This window comes from Pinus tabuliformis, chromosome 3_1 (genome assembly GCF_031772625.1).
Source record: "Pinus tabuliformis cultivar Carrire ecotype Pingquan chromosome 3_1, CPIR1, whole genome shotgun sequence".
Taxonomy (NCBI): domain Eukaryota; kingdom Viridiplantae; phylum Streptophyta; class Pinopsida; order Pinales; family Pinaceae; genus Pinus; species Pinus tabuliformis.
This window is the reverse complement of record NC_142301.1, coordinates 620277010-620289183: the sequence shown is the minus strand read 5'-3', so window position 1 is coordinate 620289183 and position 12174 is coordinate 620277010. Positions and strand designations below refer to the sequence as shown.

At 40.5% G+C, this 12174-nt stretch overlaps 1 pseudogene across 1 annotated transcript; it reads left to right on the top strand.

The window, feature by feature from the left end:
- Positions 1-994: 994 nt before the first annotated feature.
- Positions 995-11035, top strand: LOC149188560 (putative LRR receptor-like serine/threonine-protein kinase At1g67720; annotated as a pseudogene). The gene is made up of 15 exons (XR_016255590.1): positions 995-1559; positions 1790-1899; positions 7138-7452; positions 7536-7662; positions 7745-7816; positions 8116-8184; positions 8280-8351; positions 8472-8543; positions 8722-8915; positions 9048-9256; positions 9346-9472; positions 9572-9640; positions 9791-9980; positions 10173-10305; positions 10420-11035. The product of XR_016255590.1 is annotated as a putative LRR receptor-like serine/threonine-protein kinase At1g67720 (transcript).
- Positions 11036-12174: the final 1139 nt, after the last annotated feature.

Below are 12174 nucleotides of genomic sequence, written 5' to 3'. Positions count from 1 at the left end.
AAATAAACATCTGCCCTTTTTCAAAACAGAATACACTACAACAACAAAAATGGATTCGGATCCATACACCACACAGTCAAATCGATTCATATAATACCAGCACATACCAGCACTATTGCTCGCCTTGAATAAAGCGTCGACTGCCTCACAATTTTCAGCGTCCTTTAATCAGACCATGCCATAACATTCCCGAAACTCAATGCTCGGATGATTGGTGAATTGACGACAGGTAAAACAAGCGAAGTCCAGGGAAGGAACAGAAGCTTCAGCACAAGCAATTGGCCAAATGTCTCAGAACGGTAAAATAATCCCCCAGTTGAGCCAGCAGGTCACCAATGACTCCAACCTCACGGTTCTGCAGCGGATCGACTGCCATGTCGAAGAAATTCTCGCCACCGCCGGCCATGTCATTTCTCTACGACTTCAACATGGAGCTAAACCAAAACTGTAATATGCAAACAAATAAAATATGTAATCCACGTTACCAACACACGACCCCAGATCGTCTCAGATGCATTCGTCTTCTCACCCCTCGACGGTTTTGGCCTTTTTGTTACAGGTTCACGTTCACGCCACAACAGATTCAACATTCCAAAGCTGCGCTCACTCACAGCAGGCACACCTAACTCATACTGTCCATACCTCGCTCTGATACCACATGATGAGAATGAGATTAACTCAGACACATTACAGAAACACACATATAAAACCCAGAGACAAAATATTGACGGAAAAAGGCTGAAGTCTTATGTATTCTCTTTCGCTACACATTACATCAAAATAATTGAAATAGAGTTACAAATAAATAGATGAGAGATATTGGTCTCAAGATAGTGCGTGCTATCTTGGACACCTTTGGTTGAGATAATTTCTCACCAGACACACCAATAGAGGAGTTAACTAAACTAACTCCTATCTTAGAGGAACAACCCAAGAGTTAGGCACAAATTCCTAACTTGGAATTTTTAATATATTTTGGATTTATTATTGTTTTATGAGAGAGTCTAACATATCTAGCGGTGTGGCACGATTTCTTAGCATTAGTTGTGGAGGGGAAACGAATCACACTGCGGAAAACAATATAACATGGGTCACTGATGCGGAGTACATAAACGTGGGTCGAGCAGTCGACATAGGGAACGCCTCTTCTCATGGTACTTGCATTCTCTACGCTTCTTTCCAATGCCCCTCATCAAGTCTTGCTATAAATTGCCCGTGACACCCGAGGTGCCTTATGTCTTAAGATTGTGGTTCGCCATTGGAATTAACAATGGATTCCAAAGTGGGTCAAGCTTCCAAGTCTCTATTGAGACACAGGGTATGTTGCATGTGAGAAACGTTACAGTCGCATACGAAGATAATCCAATTTTTTATGACAGAATATTGGTCAGTTCTGGCAAGGTGCTTCACATTTGCTTGATTAGAACCTCTTTGCGTGATGATCCCTTTATCTCTGCTATCGAATTGAGGAGGTTACAAGATGGCATGTATGTACAGGCTAAGCCGGGAACAATGTTGTTGACAGCTTTTTATAATGTAGGTGGAAATTTTGTGGTTAGGTGAGCATTTTGAACATTATATGTAAATTTACTATTTAGTCATAATCAACTATCTAGTTAATGGTAATCGGTTTTAATATCTCTTTATAAATTTATATTCAATTTATATCTAATTACGATATGCGGATCTGACATGTGAAAACCAATTTCGATTAGCGCTATGGAGTAGTTGTGAATATTTCTTCTGTCAAAGGATTAAGTTGAATAGCTTTGTATGGTTAATTGTGCAGGTATCCTCAGGACCAATTCGACCGCTTCTGGTATATTGTAGATGATTCAGTTTTAAATACAGATAGTAAAGATGTACGACGTGTAAGTTCGCATAATGCTATTTCAACAAGTGATACCGAGGACCTTCCTCCAACCGCTGTCATGCAAACGGCCTGGGTTGGAAACAGCTCGGACATCATTTCAATAGCAGTTGAATCTATTGGAACTACTACACATCTACATGCGGACTTTTAGTTAGAGCATGGGATTGCATGCAAAATTCCTTTTGCATGATTTACTCCTTGATTTGCTCCTTCTTTAACTCCGCAACTGACTAGTTATCTCCGGAACTTGTTGTAGGTGTTGAGTCTTCTCATTGATTACCACTATAGTCATTAACTTGGGATCTTCACCCAGTAATGCTATATCATGAGCATTGTAACATAATTTTCTATTGAATCATTCTTCTCTTCTTTCGATTTTCTTTTAGTGTTTTTGTTTTGCAAAGCTGTGTGTTCAACCTTTACTAGCTAGATTCATCTGTGTAGGTTTTCTAACACATTTACATGGTATCAGAGCCCACAGGTTGCTAGATAAAAGGCGCACCAGTACTTTATTTTGCAAGTATTACAGCTTAGAGATCGAAGATTGACAGAAAAATGGAGTTTCCCAAAGCATCGATCCTAACACTGTACAACTATCATGAATGGAAGGACCAAATGTCTCGATACCTTCGTCATAAAGGGTTGTACAGGATTACCATGGCTACAGAAGTGGAACCCACTTCAGCCATAGAGAAACCCAAGTACCTCAACCGTATGGATGAGGCCCACGGATCCATATCCATGTGCATCTCTCCAGAGTTGCAGTTTCATCTATCTGCCTGCAATACTCCCAATGAGATTTGGAAAAAGGTTGAAAAGCTCTACGGGAAACAGGATGAGATGAAAGGACATCTGCTCGAAGTGGAGCTGTTATCATTGGATCCACGGAACTATGACAAAATTCAAGATTTCTTCACCAAATATAATGATCTATTGCTGCAACTCAAGGGTTGTGGAATTGACAAATCCAAGGAGGAGAGTCGCCAAGTTCTCTCTATTATGTCAAAGCTCGGACCGGAATACTCCGTCTTTGTGTCTACATTTCATTCAGTAAGGCTCGCAACAGGTAAATCCTACACTATGCCTTCTCTCAAAGAATTTATGGAGTCCCTTATTTTTTAGCAAGATAAACTCATTGGCATGGGGAAAATCAAACCTCCAAAAGCACATGCACTTGCTGTGCATGATGGCAGCCACAATAAAAATCACAGATCTGATTCAAATCAGAAAAATCAGCAGCAAAAAGACAAAGGAAAAGCACATTCCCATCTAAAGAAGGAGGGGTACACCAAGCCCTTCAATGACTCCTCCGGCTCGAGAAATGAGAAAGGGAAGAAAGGAAACAGATGCACCTACTGTCAAAGAGGATTCCATCCAGAATCCTCTTGCATGAAGAAACAAATTGACCAAATGGCAGAAATCCTTCAGAAGCACAACCTTGGGGACCACATCCCTCAGGGCGCCAAGAAGAAAACTGAGGATCCGCCACACGGGAAAGGTAACAATTTTCATGCTTTAGCTGCAATTAATTCTTCTCCTGATGCATGGATTATAGATTCTGGTGCATCACATCATATGGCTGCTGCAAAGGAAGTCTATTCCTCTTTGGATGCATGCAAAGGACCTCCCATCCTCATGGGAGATGACTCACCTATGGAGGTCACCGGAAAAGGTAGAGTGGAACTTTTACACAGAAGCTTTGAAGATGTGCTTCATGTTCCAAAACTTTCGATAAACCTGCTTTCAGTTTATCAGATCACTCATTCCGGCACCGGAAAGAGAGTGGAATTCACTCCAGATGCAGTGAACATATATGATCTACATAGCAATGCCAAAATTGCAACTGGTGAGGTAAACAATGGAGCCAAACTGTATACATTTTCTGAATTTATTGAATCTGAATCCTCCTTATTGCTTACACATGCTGATGATAGTAGTAGGCTTTGGCACGAGAGGTTTGGTCACTTAAATTACAGGTATATGCAACAGCTAAGCAAGAATGAGATGGTGGAAGGCTTGCAAAATATCAGTTTCTCCAAAGGAGTTTGTGAAGGGTGTGTTCTTGGCAAACATCCCAGAGAAAAGTTTGACACCGGCAAGACTCACAGAGCATCCTCTCCCCTAGATCTGATCCATAGTGATCTCATGGGGCCTTTTCCTCATCCTTCCATCAACAAATCAAGGTATGTGCTTACATTTATTGATGATTTCTCACGGTATACTTGGGTGTATCTTCTCAGGAACAAATCTGAAGTTTTTGAGCACTTTGAAGATTTCAAAGCACTAGTTGAGACACAGTCAGAGAGAAAGATCAAAGCCCTCCGTACAGACAATGGGGGGGAATATGTTAACACAACACTTCAGAAGCTTTGCCTTCAATCCGGCATACAGTTGCAGTATACAGTTCCATACACTCTGCAGCAGAACGGAGTTGCTGAGAGAAAGAATCGATCTCTCAAAGAGATGGCTTCCTGCATGTTGCATGCCAAGTCACTACCTCATAAGCTTTGGGTCGAAGCACTTAATTGTGCTAACTACATCCAAAACAGATCTCCTCATAGGTTTGTCAAGGACCAGACCCCCTTTGAGGCTTGGAGCGGCACTAAACCAGAGGTCACTCACCTCCGTGTTTTCGGCTCTCGAGCATGGGCCCGGATCCCCTCTGAAAAGAGGAAAGCTCTTGATCCACAGAGCATTGAGTGCATATTTGTTGGATACCCTGATGGTGTGAAGGGATATCGACTCCTGATTCCCTCTACGGACAAGCTCATCATTGAGCGAAGTGTCAAATTTGAGGAAAGTCTCTCGCATGCACCTCAAGCGTCGTATGCAGACACTTTTTATCTACCTCATCTCCGAGATGATGACTCAGTGCATTCAGATGCCGATACAGATTATGCAGATGCCGAGGAAGAGCATGCAGATGCAAAGACAGAGTCTTCAGATACAAATCTAGTGCATGCAAATGATGATCCACATCCAAGCCTAGATCGGGCTTCCAGCAGTGAATCATATTCCCCTGTCATAAATCAGAGAACAAGGAGCTTACGTGAGATATATGCACAAGACCAACCAGCTGCTAGAAATGGTCTTGTGGGGGATAATTTTGATCTACAGAGGACTAGCTCAGAGTTTATTGAGCCTCCTCTTGTCCTCACTGCCACTGAACCATCGCCCTCCTAGCATTGTCATTTGGTTCAGTCTTCTGATCCACAGTCTTATGCTGAGGCTGCTGGGCATCCATCTTGGGAGTCCGCCATGGAGGAGTATAACTCCCTCCTCGAGAACGAGACTTGGGATCTGGTCCCCCTTCCTTCAGGAAGGAAACTTGTCCGATGCAAATGGGTCTACAAGACCAAGAGTGCTACAGATGGGCAAATCACCAGACGGAAAGCAAGGCTAGTAGCCAAAGGCTTCCAACAAGTGCATGGCATTGATTATGATGAGACCTTTGCTCGAGTAGCAAAGATGGATTCCATACGCCTTACAATTTCCATTGCGGCTGCCCAGCGATGGGAAGTACATCAGATGGATGTGAAGAATGCCTTTCTTCACGGAGACCTATCTGAGGAGATCTACATGGAGCAGCCACATGGTTTCATTCAGGATTCGTCTTTGGTCTGCAGACTGAAGAAATCTCTCTACGGCCTTAAGCAAGCCCCGAGAGCTTGGTACGGGAAGATGGATTCTTTTCTCTTATCACAAAACTTTGAAAGATGTAAGTCTGATCCGAATGTTTACATGCTTAGGACACATGACTCTCTTCTTATCTTAGTTTTGTATGTAGATGATCTCCTAATCACTGGCAGCTCGGCTTCAGCCATTGCTACAGTCAAGAGAGCCTTGCATGATAGGTTCTTGATGACGGACATGGGTCCATTACACTTCTTTCTTGGTCTTGAGATCAGCCAGAATGCCATAGGCATCAAACTCTCTCAGGCTAAGTATGCACGGGATCTCCTCGAGAGATTTCGCATGACTGACTGCAAGCCAGCACCGACTCCTTTTCTGTCTGGGGTCCGCCTTGAGGATGGAGGTGACACTCCATTAGTTGACAGCACTCTCTACTGACAACTAGTGGGGAGCTTATTGTACCTCACCCACTCCAGACCAGATCTCTCATACGCAGTAGGGGCAGTGTCCAGATACATGCAGGAGCCGCATGAGCTACACTGGAATGCTGCCAAGCGCATCCTCCGATATGTGCAGGGCACCATCACCTTCGGGATTCACTATGCAGCAGGCACTGCATTGAATCTCCTTGGCTTCACAGATTCTGATTGGGCGGGAGACAACATTGATCACAAGTCCACCTCCGGATATTCACTCAGTCTAGGATCTGGCCCTATCTGTTGGTTGAGCAAGAAGCACGTTGCTATTGCTCTCTCTTCAGCTGAGGCTGAGTACCGAGGAGTAGTCAACATCACCATTCAGGCTCTGTGGCTACAACACTTCCTCACTGAGTTGGGCGTCCAGTTCCACCAGCCCATTGTCATCTGGTGTGACAACCAGAGAACTCTCAAATTTTGCAGGGATCCAGTACAGCGGCAGCGGACGAAGCACATAGAGATCCATATGCACTACATCAGAGACTTAGTACATGATCGGGTCATTGATTTGCAGTTATGTCCTTCAGCAGAACAGACTGCAGACATCTTCACCAAGACATTCACTGAGCAGAAGTTTCGCTCTTTGCGTGATCGTCTTGCAGTGAAGGACATGATTGCTTAACAACTGTATTTTTCTTCCTCTTCTTTTTTGATTACATTGTATTTTGAGGGGGGGGTTTTCCCACGAGGTTTTCTCTCTTTCCTCAATTTTAGTACAAGTTGCACTATATTTTGGGTGACCTTTGGCCTTAGTTGCCAGGGCCCATTTTCTATTTTTTCCCATAGCGGTGTTCAGGGGGGGTGTTGGAACTACTACACATCTACATGCGGACTTTTAGTTAGAGCATGGGATTGCATGCAAAATTCCTTTTGCATGATTTACTCCTTGATTTGCTCCTTCTTTAACTCCGCAACTGACTAGTTATCTCCGGAACTTGTTGTAGGTGTTGAGTCTTCTCATTGATCACCACTATAGTCATTACCTTGGGATCTTCACCCAGTAATGCTATATCATGAGCATTGTAACATAAGTTTCTATTGAATCATTCTTCTCTTCTTTCGATTTTCTTTTAGTGTTTTTGCTTTGCAAAGCTGTGTGTTCAACCTTTAATAGCTAGAGGATTCATCTGTGCAGGTTTTCTAACACATTTACAGAATCAACTCCCCAAGCGACTAAATCATTGTTAGTGCTGTATTTTGCTGAGATCGAGACACTCAATTTGTCGGAATCCAGATCCTTTTAGGTCGAGATAACTGGTCAAGAACAGTTTCAAGCCACTACTCTCGTGCGCTCTAAAACCATTACTCTCGCACGCAATCATTCCGCTGTAGAGAAGACATTCCTCCCGGATAAAATTCAATATGATTTTAACGTTAGTAAGGCCCCTAACTCCAACCGTCCTCCTATACTCAACGCTTTCGAGTATCATTGGCTAGATTACACAGATCGGCCAACAAATTCTCATGACAGTAAGTTGAATAAGTAAAACTTCTTATACTGAAATTACAGCAATTATTATTCAATGCCTAATCCAGTAGTTCTTAAACTGCAGTTTACGCTCTTGACGCTCTCAAAAGGAGTTTTGACATAAAGGATTGGATTTCCGATCCTTGTTATCTGGTCGAGTGGGAAGGAATTGGCTGCGATAACAGCTCTTCCGACATAAGAATTTCGAAACTGTAAGCTTAATTCGTTGATTTGTTTCCATGTCGAATTGTATAGTTGAATTTGTAAGAGCTCACGACACTTTGTTGCTGGCAGCTGTTTGTCTGGAAGAAATCTTACAGGATTGCTACCTAAAGATATGGCACTGTTGACAGCATTAGTAAATCTGTAAGGAGAATTCTACCTTTTCTCCAATAGCCCCTAATTAGCGGTTCGGAAACTAACAGAAATTTTGTAGATTCAATGCTTATTATAAAAAATGTTGATCTCCTCCTCGTGGATTATTTATACTGTGGTCGATATGTTTCCGATTATTCCTCTCACGGAAATGATGATTGGCGGTTAATAAGTGCCCCACTTGGAACATAGATTTTGATGGCGCGAAGGGCCACGGTGTCTCGTTGAATATTATATCAGATAATGATAATCTCTATGCAGCATTTACTAATCCGTGTTTAGATTGGCAGGTCACTTGACAGTAATCACTTGATGGGATCCTTGCCAAATTTCTCCAATTTAACTAGGTTGGAGAGACTGTAAGTTTCTTTTCAATACGAAATTGCTAGTTTGTCGACTTTAAGTTATCATGCATTTTCGAAAAAAAGAAAATTTACTTCGGTTATTATGTCAGATATTTACATAACAACAACCTGAATGGTACTGTTCCAGCGTGGTTATCTGAACTGAGAAACCTTAAAGAGTTGTACGTCTTCCTGTCTTCTCCTTTTTCAATTTATATATTTTCAGGTTCTTTTTCAAGGTTAAAACTAATTAACTAATAGTTTTCATACTGCAATATTTTTGAATTTATTGATTGTCACAGAAATATACAGAACAATAATTTCAGAGGTGTAATTCCTGCCCAACTTCTGCACAATTGCTCGTTGAAACTCAAGTACTGATATCCTATTCTATGTTCCTTATGTTTAGACGCAAACCACATATTAGGATTTCGAGGTTCAGAATTTCTTCTCATATTTTTATAATAAAAAATGGTACGGATAATAATTATGATTTAACTGACAGTTCGAAGTAACCTTACACCTGAAAAATCTCTCTTTGATGTGCTGCAGTTATTCGGGCAACCCCTACTTACGTATGGAGAAGAGGAAATGTACTTTGAAGAATTCAAAAAATAATAACTGGAAGGTTGTCATGGCAGCAACACTCGATGGAATTCTAATTATCGCTTTAGGGTTGATCGTCGGTGTTGTGGTCTGTCCTGCTAAATTCAGGAGGAAAGAAGGCGGCGTTGTCAAGGAAAGCGGTCGGGTGGAAAAGGGACGATATCCCTTCAGGTACCAAGGTCAACATTAGAAATATTATAATAGGATACAGATATAATTATAATTGTGCTTTTACTGTTTTATTAACATTACCTTGCCTGCGAGGATTGCAGATAGCTCGAGGATTAAGGTGCCAAATCCAACAAATTGCCTGGCCTTTACTCTAGATGAGATGACAACTGCTACAGAAACATTTAGTCGGGAGATTGGACGAGGGGGATTTGGATCTGTGTTCTTTGGTAAATTGCCGGAAGGAAAAGAGATCGCAGTTAAAAAGTTGTCATTGTTCTCCCACCAGGGAGTTGACGAATTTCTGAATGAGGTAATGCTCAAATATTACCATGTAATACGATTCAATTTGGATCCAATCTAAGAAAGAAAGTTTTTACTGTGCATGTATCTCATGAACAGGTGGATCTTCTTTCCAGAATCAATCATAGGAATTTAGTATCTTTACTAGGCTACTGCAATGAAACCAGAGAGGTTATGCTTATCTACGAGCACATGTCAAAAGGGTCCCTGAGGGACCATCTTTATGGTAAATGGTAAATTTCATTGTTTGAAGATATTTTTGTTTCAGTAGATAGAATAGCAAGGCAGCCGACAATTAGCATCTGGTTCTCGTTTACATTTCCAGGTCCTAGAGCAGAAAACTCCCAACTAACTTGGAAAGCAAGGCTCAAAATAACGTTAGATGCAGCACAAGGTAAATCTCTTTATCATTTTGATGTACACTAGATTTGTATGATGTAAACGTTCGTTGTTTGAAGTATTGGTTACTGTAAAAATGCATATAGACAAATCATGGGTAACCATATATCTCATCTGATCAACCTGCGATTTACATATTGTGAAGGCCTGGAATACCTACACCTGGGTTGTACCCCCATGATAATTCACAGGGACGTCAAGACCGCTAACATCCTTTTAGACGGCAATTTGACTGGGAAAGTAGCGGATTTCGGTCTTTCAAGGATGACAATTGATGGACAGGCTACTCATGTTACCACTGCAGTGAAAGGAACATTCGGATACCTCGATCCAGAGTATATAACTTGCTCTCTTTGCAATGTTTTTTTACCTTGGAATGATTAAGAGTGCATGCAAATTTTGCACCGTACTTGATTTGCTTTTTTCTAGTCGTAACGAACTTTAAATTAATTATTTTAGAGGACATTCAATTACATTTTTTTATTTCCACTGTGCTTCAATAGCTGAATTTCTATGGGGAACCACAGGTATTACAGCACTCAAATGTTGACAGAGAAGAGTGATGTGTATAGTTTTGGTGTGGTTCTACTAGAAATCATATGCGGTAGACCACCCATAGATCTTAAACTCGCGGAAGAGGACATAAACATCATTCGATGGGTAAGGAATCTTCTCATCAATCATCCAAAATATAAATATTTTAGAGCGCTGGCAGTGCAATGTTTCAGTGCATGTTAGACTACACAATAACGAAAATTATGGGCATATTCACAGGCGACACCGTATATACTAGATGACGATGTTGGCAAAATAAGAGAGATCATAGACAAGAGGTTGGACGGAAGATACGACATGAAATCCATGACTCGTGTTGCCAAACTAGCCATGAGATGTGTTCAGGTGGAACGCTCTTCTAGACCGAGCATGAGTGAGGTAGTGGCAGAGCTCAAAGAGGCTCTCAAACTCGAGGATATTATAGCTTCTGTTTCAGTTTCAGAGGAGATTGGCATCGAAGGTGGGGATTTGGTGGCTGGCAGGGTGGAGTCGAGTAAACGCAGAGGAATGGAGTGGAGCGATAACAGCTCCAACATTCCACTAGTAGGAAGATAAATTAGCACGCTTTGGATATGGATTGAAGGATCGGGGTGAGCCACGGGAATCTAAGGCTTATGGTTCAGAGGTGATAATCAAGCTTATATGAAAATTGAAATTTGTTGCTATGGATCGGCATACTTTGTCGCCTTCCATGTTAAAATATAAATTGTATGGATTTTTGCCACCGTCAAATTCTAAAAAGCTGTAATTTGTACAAAGTACATTGCACGTAATCAGTATAAAAAACGGATTTTAGTATTTAATCCACGTACAATATTGTGTTGATTTCCACACATGAACTCGCAGGCAGGCATGTATATCTGTCAAAATACAATATGAAACATAAAATATTTTGGGCTGTGAATAGACACATCCCAACAAAAATTTCGCACAAATAAATATGATGTTTATAAAATACATGATTATTTAGTGCATGGATCATGGGGCAGTCGGATGCCACGTACCCGGGCATATAAAAAGTTTCATTGAAGATTGTAATGAGATGTGACATCAGTTTTGACTGATATGTAATATATGTAAAAAAGAAGGGTCTATAAATGCTTTTTCAGAGAACTAGCGCCTTCCATTTTAAAAAATTACATGATTAGCGCCTTCCATTTTAAAAAATTACATGATTATTTATTGTAAATATAACTTAATAGTACTTATGTTTTTGAAATCAACTGTCAACCTGTACTGGTCTAAAAATTTGCAAAGACAGAATTTAGAATGCAGTTTACATATTAGTAAGTTGATATATTAGTAGGTTATACTTTATAGGTTTTTGGAGGTTTTGTTTATTTATTTTCCAATTTGATTAGTTTAAAATTGGGCATAGATGGGTCAGACTCTCAAAATTGAATTCTAAATATTCAGATATTGAATTCATATCTATATTAAAAAAGGCAATTAAAAAAAAAACAAAAAACCAAACCTATCCGCTGGCTAAAAACTCCAAAAACAAATAAATATTAAACCACGCTTATTATGAGTATCATTGATGAGAATAAAGGTATCCACATCAAACTGTCATCTTGTACAGATTTTAACATTTGCATCGTTTGGCAGTTCCAACTCACTTTACGTCATAGTAGCCTAGAATAAGGGTATTTATTATTTTATAATGTACATGGATTTAAGGGTATTTATTATTTTATAATGTACATGGATGTTTATAGGTAGACTGCTGAGGAATTGCTCCCACGGTCAAAGGTGGCCTGGGCAAAAAATTTTAAAAAAATCTTGCCGTAGTATTGTTTGAATCTTGTTTGTGATGGTTGAAATAGATTCAGCACCATCAAAATCTGTAAAGCACCTAAAATATTGAAATTTGATAGCTATAATTTGAATTTAGAAAAAATCCTACATTTTATCAAAATATGGTCAGAATTTCCATGATTTTCAATCTGGTTAGATTAAGACGATTGTTTCATT